The sequence below is a fragment of the Panthera onca genome, chromosome A1 (genome assembly GCF_046562875.1).
Source record: "Panthera onca isolate mPanOnc1 chromosome A1, mPanOnc1 haplotype 2, whole genome shotgun sequence".
NCBI lineage: Eukaryota > Metazoa > Chordata > Mammalia > Carnivora > Felidae > Panthera > Panthera onca.
Genome location: NC_138339.1, coordinates 42,231,647 through 42,246,108, shown reverse-complemented (window position 1 = coordinate 42,246,108; position 14,462 = coordinate 42,231,647).

Sequence of the window (14,462 nt, the reverse complement as noted above, 5' to 3'; positions counted from 1 at the left end):
CTTCTTGGAGAAGCGTCTGACTTCAGGGCTGGGGTAGAGAAAATAAATACAAGGTGAACCTGGAATATTCTTGTGCCAGAAAGAAAGGAAATCACAAAAAAATGATGAGTACGTGTCAGGACACTGGAGCCACTTGAAAGGTTCTTACTGGCCAAAAGTGTATCAGTTATATGAAAATGCTGATGACAATGTAACTTAAATACCCATGGTTTCCATATTTGTATAAAAGGAGGAGAAAGGAAAGCTCTTAAAAGAATGCTGATAAGAGTAATGTTGCATTTGAAAAGTCAATATTTTACTAAAGGGAGCAAGTGCAAGTTTGATAAGCACGAACATTTACATTGTCAAAAGTATTACTTACCAAGTAGAAATACGCATTACTTACCAAGGAGCATTCTAAAAAATACCTGGCCCGGATCCTCCATTGGAAGGGTGGTGCGATCATCTCCATTTTAAAGACAAATTCTAGGTTTCATAGCGTATCTTGCAGAATTAGAATTTGAATCCATCTAGAACTTAACAGCTGTCCAACAGACATCATGTCAGTCCTTAATCATGACAGTTACTGTTGTTCCCGATAGAAAAGAATTTAGAAAGGTGGGACTACCCAAGATGTGACAGCTGTTAGGTTTTATAAAGCCAAGACCTAAACCTGGTTTCCTTTAGTTTTTATATGGTTAGACCTGGTGCCCTTTTAAAATTTTATCACCATTTGAAACCCAGAGGTTAGTAATATTAACCATTTATTGAATGCTGTATGCCAGGCACCTTTCTGATACTAATTTGCCTGATTGTCACAGCTTCCCATGAGGTAAGTCCTGTCTCCTGTTTACTTTAGGAGATCCTGAGGCACAGGGCTGCAGGAGGTACTTTATGTTCTCGTAGTTTCTCAGGAACTTCGCTTTCCTCCTCTAATTTACATAGTCAATGTATCTTTTTTTTTTAACGTTTATTTATTTTTGAGAGAAAAAGACCGTGCAAGTGGGGTAGGGGCAGAGAGAGAGAGGGGGAGACACAGAATCCGAAGCGGGCTCCAGGCTCCAAGCCGTCAGCACAGAGCGCGACGCGGAGCACGAACTCATGAGCCACAAGATCATGACCTGAGCCGAAGTTGGACACTTAACCAACTGAGCCACCCAGGTGCCCCTAGTCTATGTATCTTTAAATGCATATCGAATAGGATGGCAGTCTAAGAGTTTCCAAGTGCAAAACAATGCCATAAAATGTTCCTCATAAACATAGCTCAATTTTGGCTGTTCGTATACTTGAGTCCCGCATTTAGGACCAAATTCTACATCTTGGTGTTTTTGTTTTTGTTTTTAGTCTCTTCGAAGATGATTGAAATGAAGCCCCAAAAGGGCCTCCTGGGTGGCTCAACATGGGTGGCTCAGTCGGTTGAGCGTCCGACTCGGCTCAGGTCATGATCTCATGGTTTGTGAGTTTGAGCCCCGCGTCGGTCTCTGTGCTGACAGCTCGGAGCCTGGAGCCCGCTTCAGATTCGGTGTCTCCCTCTCCCTCTGCCCCTCCCCACTCATGCTCTGTCTCTCTGCCAAAAATAAATAAAACATTGAAAAAATTAAAAAAATAATAAATTAAAAAAGAAAATGAAGCCCCAAAAGACGTACAGATGTATTGAAATTACCACAACCAAGACTAGAACTCACACCAAGACATTCTTTTCCTAGTGGTACTTGCTGTTAAGCCAGAGGAATTCTATATAATGCATTTTATCAGCCAACTTTTACCTAGTTACCACCAAGTACCCATCTGTGTGCTAATAAAAGAAAATGTCAGCCAATTTTGCTATTAACCAGTCTTACTAGACATTGACATCAGTTTCTTGATCAGTTATTCATACCTAATCCAAGAATGAGATGCATTAATAAAATCGCATTCTGTTCGATGGTTGGTCAAGGTATTTTTCCTTGGGGGGAATGTTTCATTTACGGTTTTGGAGCATATTCATGTGGCCAGGTTTGTGTAGGTTATTCTGATATGCTAGTACATTCACTGAAGGGGTTTTCTTCCCCCCGCCCTGTACTGTAGTATCAAGCCCGAGAGTAACATTTATATAAGGAGTATAATGTGTTAGGTAGAAAAAAATGTAGTCCATTCTCAACATGACCATATTAAGGCTGCAACGTTACTGATTCAGGGAAGTAAATAGTTTGAATAACCATTGGAAACAATTTCTGGGGGCTGTCGGGCAAACACTTTGGTTTTCTGCCAGTGGACAGTTAACACAAATCGTGGTGATAAAGTGTTGCATTAGATATTTAGGTTTGGGAAAGGGGAGGTGGGTATTTTTAGAAGCTGCTCTCAACAGTTGCTAAGTAAATATTTTTTATTAATTGCAAAGCTGGTTTGCACTGTGGTAACATTGCAACTCCATTAAGAGTATAACGTTTTAGTCTAGATTTAGAAACACAGTAAAACTAGCCTCTAGATTGTGTGTGTGTGAGAGAAAAAGGGCGAATAAAGACACCAAAATTATGAAAATGTTCTTGACCGCCCTAACCCCTGCAAAATGAAGAATGTGTAAGTTACTGCTTCTCTGTCTTCAATTTCATATGACAAGCATGCATGATTTTTTTAAGCCTGTGTACGAAAAGTGCAAGTTCAGTAGTTAGAATAGATTATAGTTAAGTAGATTAGTAGCTAAAGAGCATTTACTGAGTCTCTTAAGTGCTAGGCCCTGTGCTACTCCCTGGGAATTCAGGAGTGACCGTATGAGACTATGCAATGTGGGATGTTACCAGAATGGGTGCAATACTGGTGAAGCAGACCGAGGTCAGAGGAGATAATCTCTGAATTGCCTATTGAAGGAAGAGTAAGATTTCACCGAGCAGAGGAGACTCCTCACCTTGATGCTAATCCCGGAGGAATGGTAGCAGATCACACCCATGTGAAGAATTTAATCGGGCAGAATACCCACTCCTTCAGCTTAGAGCCAGATGAGTGCTTCAGGCAGTGAATGCTGGAGGTTCACACCTCTTATAATGAGATTATGTGAATAATATGTAAGCCATACGGACGTTTTTACAAAAAGCTGAAGTAATTTGGAAGTAAAGACAGTTTAGTTGGAATACAAGCCCTAGGATTTCAGTGTAGGAAGAGATCTGAGAACGGTCATGAGATAAAATGACAAGTGGTGGGGGCGGGGCGGGGGGGAGGGAATGGTAAGGTGTGACAAAATCCAAGCAGCAAGCCTAAACTAATGAAACGGATTGGACCTTTGGTGGGGCTGGGTGGTGGCAGAGCGGTGCTTATCAGAGCAGACAGCAGAATATCCTCATCTCGCACCAATTCCAACCCTTTCTAGCATGTCCACAGATTGGTAACAGTTGCATCCATAACCTCATAAATTAGGGACGGTAGTTAGGAGTCCTTGGATTCTATTACATATATCAAGGCAAGTCTTTTGTTGGGTTTTAAGGCTGATGATGTGCCCCTATGGGATAAATGTGTTCAATGTCTTTTTAAATGGCTCTTGTCAATCTTCAATTTCTATCTTTAGATAAAAATATCCTAATAATTGACATCAGGAAGGACAATATCATACATTAATTTTACTCCGGGTGTGTATTGTCACCCAGGAGAATATTAAGCCTCATTGGGGGTTTTTGCTGCTTGCAGAATCTGGAGATGCCCAATGCTCTGCTTTTTTGTCTTTGAATTCTATATATGGCACGTTAGCAGGCTAAGATGGATAAGCACGAGAACAGCATTACGTGAAAGTAAACAATAAGATCATTGAAACTTGAAGCTGTGGTCTCCCTTTGGAATAATAGCCTGCTCAAGGTCACAGAGCTGATGAGCGGCAGATCTAGGAAAGAATCCAGCTGGAGCCCTTTGCCACTAAACTGCTACTCTAGGCACAGGGCAGTGATTCTAAGTACAGTTCCAGCACCAATAGCCTGGGAACTTGTTAGAGATACAAGCTCACGCCCTGCTCCAGACCTACTGAATTGAACTCAGGATGGAGCCCAGCAATCTGTGTGTTAGCACCCCTCAAATACTGCTCATGCTCGCTAAAGTTTGAGCAACACTGGCAAAAGAGAATGAGGCCAAAAGTAGTTGGTAAGTAGAAATTAGCTATAGTGGGAAATGGGGAAAACCTTGCATCTGGGGCTTTCCTCCCACACCCACACCATTCCCATCACCACCACCCCCATTGGTTTTTTAACATATAGTGGTTCCAGATTGCAAAACTCCTGTTTCTTTGTCCTAGTTTGTAATCCTCGGAACTTGAGTTAAAATTAAATGACTGACATACAGTCCCTTTAAGTTGCAAAGTTTTGTTTTTTATTTTATTTTTTTAAAGCTTATTTATTTAGTTTGACAGAGACAGAGGGTGAGTAGGGGAGGGGCATAGAGAATCCCAAGGACACTGTCAGCACAGACGCCCATGAGGGGCTCAAACTCACGAAATAGATCGTGACCTGAGCCAAAAACCAAGAGTCTGACGCTTAACCGACTGAAGCCACCCAGGCACCCCTAAGTTGCTAGCTCTAAAAAAAATTAAATTTAGGGGGGGAAACCCGATTTGTACATCTTAACAGGACTCCGTTTTCAATCAAAACCACTTTTCTAGGAGCCCTGTGAAACCCCACATTTTGAATAACTAATGCTTAGGGTCAGACGTGCCCCCAAGCCAGAGATGTAGATTTGGAAGCTGTCACCATAGGAGTGATAGTTGAAATCCCAGGACGAGGGGAGTTTTTCCAGACTGCATTTCCAGCTGGATGTGAAGAAGGTTGAACACAGAACCCCGGGACGTACAAGGGCAAAGCAAAATGAACCAGCAAAGAAGATCGGGAATTGTCACAAAGGACGTCCGGGAACTCAGCAGTGCCATATGGAGAGGTCGAGAAGGAAGCTGAGTGGTTGATGAGTCAAGACGCTTCATGCCAGTTGCTGCAATGGCCAAACTTGAGACTAATGGCTTTATGCAACATGTATTTCTCCCTAGTGTGAGGGATTAGCCTTCCACCTCGGCCTTCCAGGCTGATGCTGCAGGGAAATGTGTCAGCAATGAACTGCCTGAGCGGGACAAACATGTATCACTTTTTTTTTTTTTTTTTTTTTTAAATAAACCGTTGGCCAGAACCAGTCAGGCCCATTCTATCTGCAAAGGAGGCTCACTGACGTAGGGGAGAGGATAGCTATTTAGGTACCTAGTTTTCTTGGTCACGGCTTGTTGGCAAGTGCTGCTGTACAGGAAGCTGGATGTCAGAAAACTGCCCCTGGCTGTTTGTACCCTCACGTATCCAGGCTAGGTTTTCCAGGAAGGCAAAGCCTGGAGCCAGTAAACTCCCATGGCCCTCTGGCACAGTCTCCTGGTCTCTCTTCCAGGGCTTGTCACATAGGAAAACAAGCCACGCAGTCGCTGTTGCTAGGAAACCCGTAAACACGGCAAGAAATAATCTGCCTATCTGCCGAGGCCTTAGCGTTGCCACTCGCCCGTCGATGCCCCACAGCTGCTTGACCTTCTCGGGGGGCTGTATCTGTGTGTTGGCATAGGAATAAGGAAGAGAAGAGTGTGTGTCTCTCCTGCTGGGAGCAGAGTTTCTTTACAAGCAGAAGGCATAATCATTTTTGTCCTTTGTATACGGGAGCCTAACACAGGAAGGTGACCGGTTAAACTGCCATTAGAATCCGAATCCAGGATAGCGTTCGCTTTCTTTCAGCAGTGGTTCGCGTGCTGTTGATTCATCGGACGTCTGTTGCCAGGGCCACGTCTATCTTGAACCTATGCAAATAAATAAATAAAATAATAAACACGTTTTGGGGTCTGTGTGCTGATTTTATACGTATTTTTTAAGTAAGCTTTACGCCCAGCCTGGGGCTTGAACCCCACACCTAGAGATCAAGAGTCACATGCTCCACCAAAGGAGCCAGCCGGGTGCCTTGTCTACCTGCTGATTTTGGATTCAAAATGTGGGTTTGTTTGTTTGTTTACAGGGGGTGGGGGGCAGAGGGAGAGAGAAAGCGAGTCTTAAGCAGGCTGCACGCCCAGTGCGGACTCGATCCCATGACTGAGAGAACATGAGTCAGACACTCAACAGACTGAGCCACCCAGGCGCCCCTAGATTCAGAGCTTTTAAATGGCTCCTCCATCCAATGTTACTGCCCCCTAAAGAGATCAGCAAAAGCTCTGTTTTCAGCTTTTTGAAAACAGAATTGTAATTCTCTCCTTACCGCTTCAGATCCTCTATTCCCCCCCCTCCCCGCCCCTCTCCTGCTCACACTCTTCTCTCAAACATAAAAATAAACTTTAAAAAAAAACAACAACGTGCTTTCAAAAGGTCAGTGTTGCAGGTCTATCTAAATCTGACCATTTTAATTTTTCTTCTTCCTCCGTGCTGACCCTTCAAGAAGACTTACACTTCCCTAGTGCCTAAGAACCTGCCATCCCTTCTGCTTCCTAAAAACCCATGGAAGCTGACTTGAACACGTATTTGAATCTGCTTACTAGCTGGCTCTAGAGCCCACGCTTGAGGTGGCTAGTTATGCTGGTTATGCTGTGTACCCCGGGATTTGAGATCCATGCGTTACAACCGGCACCCAAGTATCAGAGTTGACTCACCATGTCTCCCAATGAATCTACTATTTTGCTTCCCCAAACCTGCTTTTCCTCCTACAGTTGATTCTCTCTTGGGGAATGGAAGGCAACTGTAAGCAGAACACCTGAGAGCCTCCTTGGCTCTCTTATCAAGCCCAATTACTCACTGTCCTCACTGGTTTTGCCTACTCTGGGCCTTTGTCACCTCTTATCCGAACTCCTGCCTTACACTCTGCTCTAGTCTCCTTGCCTTGGGTCTAAGCTCTCCAATCCATTCTCCACATCATTCTTCCTGAATGTGCCACACCCTTTTCCCCCTCCTTTCAAGATGCTGACCGAGCTCCAGGATCTGTCTCCTGCTTACCAACCTAACCCAGCTAATCTCTTGACTTCGATCCGGGCCCCAATCTCCTTCCCAACCCTCTACCCTCCAGATATGCACGCATTTCCCAGGACACATTGTCCCATCGTGTTTCCATGTACTTTCCCTGTGCTTACAGATGACTTCCACATTCCCCTCCAGTCTGCCCGCTAATTCAATTCGAGTATTTCTAGAAAGTTTCACCAATTCCAGCAGAAAGGTTGACCATTCCCTCCTTGGTGCCCTCACTGCAGCACTTTCCTAACTGTGTTTGCTGTTGTATTTCTGCAATTATTCAGACACACATTTCCCCTTTCTTTTTCTTTCTTTCTTTCTTTCTTTCTCTTTCTTTCTTTCTTTCTTTCTTTTCTTTCTTCTTTCTTTCCTTTTCTTCCTTCCTTCCTTCCTTCCTTCCTTCCTTCCTTCTTTCCTTCCTCTTTCTGCCTATGTGTATTTATTTTGTGGAGAGAGGCAGAGAGAGAAGGAGACACAGAATCCCAAGCAGACTTCCTGCTGTCAGCACAGAGCCCAATGTGGAGCTCAAACTCACAAACTGAGATCATGACCTGAGCTGAAACCAAAAGTCTGAGCCACCCAGGTGCCCCACTTTCTTTCTCTTTCTTTTCTTTTCTTTTCTTTTCTTTTCTTTTCTTCTCTTCTCTTCTCTTCTCTTCTCTTCTCTTCTCTTCTCTTTCCTTTTCTTTTCTTTTTCTCTTCTCTTCTCTTCTCTTCTTTTCTTTCTTTCTTTTTTTTTTTTTTTTAGGTAATCTGTATGCCCAGCCTGGGGCTTAAACTCACAGCCCCCTGTAGGTAAATTTCTTGTGAAAAGTGGAGTGTGGATGGTCACCTTGGCTGTCACTGCTGATTTAGACTTTTATCTTCATACTCTTTTGCTCCCATGTCTGCTAAAAGACGTTTGAAAAGTGGTGCACCACCTTCAGGTATATATTAATGTATACTTTTAAGCGGACGTCAATTTTTTTTCCCCTTTTTTTCCCCTATAACCTTAAGTAGTTGCAAAGGGTATGCTTGGAAGGTGTTGGCAGGGTGCAGCACATTGGCTCCTCTTTTCTGAACACCATTACAATCCAGTTTTGAAATTTTGATCTTCAACTATATCCCCAAAGGGGGTCAATAAAAGGCATCTACAGCCTGGCCTCTTTCCAAGCAGCTACGTTGGGTTGGGGCACTTGTTGAGGAACTAGAGACACACCTTTTGGGGGCAGCCCTGCCCACCTTCATCCTCTGAAAAAAGTTCACGGACACATTCCGGCCAGAAAGTTTACATCATTCTTTTCTCTCCCTCCAACTCCTCTTTTTCCATTTCACCTTCATCACAGAACTTTATCATACACGCTCTTCATTTTTATGCCCTACTGTCTTTTCATGGCTGCCCTATTGCGCCTTTTTTGAAACAAAAATACGCACTTAAATTCCAATTTTGATGTCTTTTAAGTAAGCTCTAAGCCCCACATGGGGCTCAAACTCACGACCCCGAGATCAAGAGCTGTTGTAAGTTGCACTGACGGAGGCCCACCAGGCGCCTCCTCCAATTTTTTTTTATTTTATTAAAAAAAAATTTTTTTTTTTAACATTTATTTATTTTTGAGACAGAGAGAGAGCATGAACAGGGGAGGGTCAGAGGAAGAGGAAACATAGAATCTGAAACAGGCTCCAGGCTCTGAGCTGTCAGCACAGAGCCCGATGCGGGGCTCGAACCCACGGACCGCGAGATCATGACCTGAGCCGAAGTCGGACGCTTAACTGATTGAGCCACCCAGGCGCCCCTCCAATTTTAATTTGTAATTTCTTGTGACTATAAACCTTGACGTGTCATTTCCTCTGGCTAGAGATGCCATTGCGGTTATGATACTTCCTTGATCAGAGCCACCCACGTGCATTAGAAATTTGGGTAGCGATTTGAATATGGAGCATTTAATTTTGTTTAATGAGATGGATTTTTTACAATGTGTACTCACGTATATATACATTGATCAACGCCATTTATTCCCGGGCTGAGATAGGCGTCGCCACCAGCCCTGCCCCCTGCTTTTCATTTTCATCCACATCTGAGTTTTGAAGCCTTTTGCTCACACAATTATATGGGACTGGAAGGGGTTTGGTTATTACAGTACCACTCGCTTCTCTGAATTCTTTCCAAGATACATGCCAAGAATTACTCGGGGAGCTTTTGTAAAAAATTAACGAACAATTCCATTAGGCCTTCCTTCAGTGCTGTGCCATGGAAGCCTCTCTTTGCTAAGGCTGTTTCCCTGAAGGAACTTCCAGAACGAGGTGGAGCAGTTTACAATATGACCCCTGGTTGGAGGCCCGTGAGAACAGAAGCCGACTTCTGCAGGCTCCGAGGTCCACAGGAAGCCTCCATTCTCTGCCAGCTTGGGCCTATCCCTTTCCCTCTCCGGGTTGGAATCTCTGATCTGGTGCCGGCCGGAGAGTCTCTTGAGCTGAAAATCGGGATTGTTCTCTGCCTCCCACTCCGTCAACTCCTCTCCTTGAGCTGTTTGTCTCCGCAGGACAAAGACTCACCCTGTGTCATCAGCCAATCAATCCAGTGATCTAAAATGATGTTTTTGGGCCATTTACAATCAGCTCTTATACAACGTAGGGAATGAGCAGGCTCTGCCCAGTTCACTAAACCACTCTAGAAAATTGTGTGGCACTGGCCCCAACTCGCCTCCGTTAGCATTTTAGTTCATGGCATCAACTTTGCTTTCGGATCTGGGCCTGCTTGGATCCTTGCCTCTTTCTGACCACATTAATTATCTCAGGTTTCACCAGGACCCTCTTCCTCGGCTTGCTCCCGTTTCTAATGAGGATGGACTCGCCACCTCAGAGCCGTGTAGATCGGTGACTTCTTGCATCGTTAGCCTTTCCTCTGAAACGGAAACAGAATCCTCTCTGCTCCTGGAAGGCAGCTTGATGGCTTGGAAATAGCACGGAAGCTGGTGGCGACAGACGCCAAGTTCACTAGGCTTCACTCTGTCACCGACAGCGAGGCAGGTTAGCTCTGTTCTCTACCAGGGACACGCAGTTCTGCACCTCAACGACTGGATACGAATGTTTTCTCGGTCGTGTCCTCCTACCCAGGATCACGGGGAATTCAATAGAAGCTTTCTGTCTAGATAGTGCCAAGCATACAGTCAGCTGTTGACGAATGTTAGTGGCCATTGTGAATATCCGAGAGGAAGCTATTCCCCAGAATCCGAGGCCTGTCTCGGGAGGAAATCTTTCTCGTGATCTCAGGGCACATGGTGAATCCAGTAGATTCCGACGGAGGAAGACAGAACGCTAGGCGCTGAGCAGATCTGGAGGTCTGAAGCGTTGTCTCCTTAAGCGCCCCCCACCCCTGTCCAGGCAGGAAGAGCCAGGGCCTTCCTAGGGCCGGGGCGGGCAGGGGGAGGGGGCGGAAGGGCCGTTCTGCCAGCTCGCAGCCACCCAGCTGGTTTCCACAGCTCTTCTCAAGGCGAGTGGGGCACCGCCCAGGCGGTGGGTGAGTCATGGTAGCTGCCTGTCTGGGCAGGAGTTGGCCCTACCTGCCTCGCGGACGGAGTGCTGGGGCACCTGGGAGGGCCAGCCCTGGCCTGTGGCGGCCGCCGGGAGGAGCCGGCTCCCCCAGCCCCGAGCTGGACAAGAGGAAAGGCTCCCGGGGGAGCAAGGAAAGAGCCTGCACCAGGCAGCCATGGCCCACAGCCGGGAGGAGGCCCAGGCCCTGCCGGCAGATAGCCATGGTCCTCGGGGAGGCCGAGCGGGGGACAGGAGTCTCAGAGGATCTGGGTGTGGCTTCCGGGCCACTCACCAGCTCTATGACTCCAGGCCAATGACTCCCCTCAACTCCAGAAGAGGCGAGGGTGCTTGTCCCACGGGGCTTTCGGGAAACCTCAATGTCTCCTAAAACAAAGGTCCATATGAAGGACTCAGCAGAGGCCTAGCTGATGGAGGTGAGGGCACCTTAGGAGGTGAGGGCACTCTAGCCAGAGCCAAAAGGAGGGTCTGGGACTAGAAAGTGAGGTCCTTCTGAGGTCTGAGGAGGCTGCTGAGTAGTCAGTGCGGGCAGGAGAGGGGAGCGGCGAGGCGGGAGTTTCCTCGACTGTGAGGGTCACGAAGACCAGATTATGGAGGCAGGCTTTGGCTCCATAAGTCACGGGGGGCCTGTGACTGTGTCTGCGGGAGGAGGGGTGACTTCAGGTCTCTGGAACGCAGAGCTATACCGTGTCTTCCAGCGTAAGGCCTGGCACGTTTCCTCGGTGAGGTGACATAGGCAATGAGGACAAGGCAAAACGTCAGCCTGCCTGGGACACGCTTGTGCTTCACCCTGAGAGAATTCAGGAGCCAGGGAGTGACCCGAGGCAGAGCTCTAGGAGCCCCTTGATCTGAGCTCCTCGAGGCCCCAGCCCCCGTGTAGAGAGAGGTCAGGGTGCAGCACTCGCTCTGGCTCCCGTTGTAGAATGAAAGAAAAATCAGGAGGTCAGTCGTTGGAACATGTGACTCTTGATCTTCAGGGTGTGGGTTGGAGCCCCAGCTTGAGTGTAGAGATTACTTAAATATAAAATTTTAAACGAAAACCAGGAGCCCCTGGGCCAGCCCCTTATTTCACAGGGAGGAGAAGAGCCCAGAGCTGGAGTTCCACGTGCACAAGCCACACAGCAGGTGGTGAGAGAGCTGGCCTACGGATGTGGGGCTCCTCCTTTCACTCCGTCCCTCCCCCTGAAGAAAGGGCCTTGTGGCAGGGAGGGACACCTCGGTCGTGCCCCAACAGGGCCCTGTTCACCTCCCCCAGGCCCAAGATGTGGGCTCTCACGTCAGGGAGAGGAGATGAGGTCAGCAGTTCTGGGAGCAGCGAGAGGAGGCACCGCCCTGCCTGGGATGATCCCGTCTCTGCCTCACCTCTCCCTCCCTGGCTCCGGGCAGGAGTTTCTAATGAACCGGGCTGGGCAGGCTTCGCCTCCTTGGAAAGCCTCCAGAGGCATTGCAAGGAAGCAGTCCCTGTCTGCAGCTGCATTCTCCAAAGGCCCTGCGTGCCCTGTCCAGAGAGGCTCGGGGCTGCGCCTCCCCCTCTCCCAGGGCACTGGGCCCCTTCCCCTTCTCTCCAGTGCAGAGGTGCTCAGGTGGGAGAGCAGAGGCGCAGTGCCCTGAGTGAGCTACGGGACTTGCTGAGTCATCCTTCACAAATATGCAGCCAGGTCCCAAACTCCTCCTCTTGTCCAGTAACGCCCAGGTCTGAGCAAGTTCTGACTCTCATTACCGCCCCCCCTCCCATCACCTCCCAGACTGCAGTTCTGTGGCTCTCCCTTAATCACCCCTTCTGGCCAACCTGACCCCTCACTGCTTCCCTCTTGCCAAACGTGACCACCCACCGGTCTCAGGACATTTGCACTTGGGGCCGTCCCCCAGAGTCTTCCTGATCTGTGCTGAAATGTCCCCCTCTCAGGGAGGGCTTCCTGGATCCCCCTGTTTGAAGATGCCACCTGCCCTTCAGTCCTCACCTCTTTCCCTGTTTCATTTTTCTCCAACTAACATACTATATACTTCACCTGTTACTTTAAAGTAACCGTCATCTCCACCCCACCAGGAAGGCAGCAACATGAGAGCAGATGTTTTTGTCGCTCTGTTCATTCACTGCTGGGTGCTTGGGATGTCACGTAGCGCCTGGCACATAGCAGGCCCCCCACGAACCCCTGGTGAACACTGAGTGGATAAATGAGGGAACGACTAAATAGATTAAGAGAGCAACAGAAGCTTCTTTGCTCTCCTGGGCAGAGGGTGTGCCCCCTCCCCGCTCAGGAACTCCTGAAAAGTGCGGGACTCTACAGACTTTGTAAGAGGGAATTGACCAAACGGTGGGGGGGGGGGGGGGGCGCCGCCAGGCAATCACCATCCCCACCCCCCACCCCCACCCCCCTCCTCCAATCCCGTCTTTTATTTTTCAGAGAACTGAGTCCCCCCGTCTTGCCCCAGTCAAAAACCCTCTGGTTTCTTCACATCTGTCTGATCCCCTGGAGGTATAAATGAGATACAATAAAAGGCACAAGTCCGAAGCATGCAGCTTGATGACTTTTTACATAGTGGTAACCACCACCCAATCCAAGATGTGAGCCATTTCTACCCCACCCCCCCGGGGGGCTTCCCAAAGGCAGCTACGCTCCCGACTTTATCGTCACAGAATTGGCTATCTCTGTTTCAGAACCTCACCTAAGTGACTGACACAGTATGTGTGCTTTTGTGGCTAGTTTTTATTTTTATTTTAGAGAGACAAAAGCAGGGGAGAGGGGCGGAGGGAGAGGGAGGGAGAATCCTAACCAGGCTCCAAGCTCAGGTCCCACGCCCCCGGGGATCATGACGGGAGCCGAAATCAAGAATTAGAGGCTCAACCAACTGAACCACCCAGGTGGCCCTGTGCCTGGCTTTTTTGGCTCAGAATTGTGTTCATGAAGTTTCTCCACGTAGCACAGGAGTTTGCTCTTTTTTTTTTTTTTTTTTTTTTTTTTTTTACTGCCGTACAGATTCCTCCTCACATCTTCTCGAGTCAGGATTACATGATGCAGGCCAGTTCTTTCGTCAGGCCTAACGGAGAACCTGGGGGAGCCCCCACACTCGCTCAGCCCTCCGGTCTCTGGCGTTTTGTGGACGCACAGGCTGGAGAGGAGCTCATTTGCTCCGCTCCGGACTTGGGTACCTCATCATAGTGCTTGGAAGGCCGACCAGCATCGTGGGCAAGGGCTGGGCCCTAGAATCCGGCTTGGGCTCAAATTGCTCATCTGTTACTTCTTGGGAAGGTGACCGGGCAAGTCACTAAGCCTTTACTTCTTGTCTTCATCTATAGAATGCAGATATAATTATACTACTGACTATATGGCATTGCTCTGAATATCACAGAAAATGATCTATGAGTCTGGTACTCAGGGCTGGCCGAGGTTGGACAAACGCTGGTTATTTTTGTGACAGCTTAGACCATCAGACACGCCTCCACAATTGTCTTTATTGGGATCTTTGCCCAATAGGCCAACCCATAGCTCTTTCCTGGTCATCTCCCCTCACCCCCACAGTGCTGCCTGCTTAAGCCTCAATTTCCTCAACTCGCCTAACATTTTATGAATGAGCACGGAAGAAATACACGGAACACAGGGACCATTTACAAGCACCATAACGAAAGTCTTGTATCCTCATTGCAGAGGATTCCTTAAGAGACCTTCGTTCGGGACTTTGAACTTGAGCTTTACAAAGTGCTGAGTGAAGAAGTAGCTTAGGCACAGAAGGCAGGCACCGATTTGAGATTCAATCTGCTCTCCCAGATGGAGAAGCCTGAGCCACTCACACCCACTCCTCATGGTCTGTTGCCTCCCAGCGAGAAAGCTGCCATCCCCACGATGAGGCCACGCACGAGACACAGCCCCACCGCGGGGGCCTGGGCACGTTATGGGAACACCAATGTCACCCCATGACTCAGCCCTCAGGACTACCGGCCAGGCCCCAGTGACGTGTCAGGTGTGGTGACTGTGTCAAGGGGCACCTGGGGAG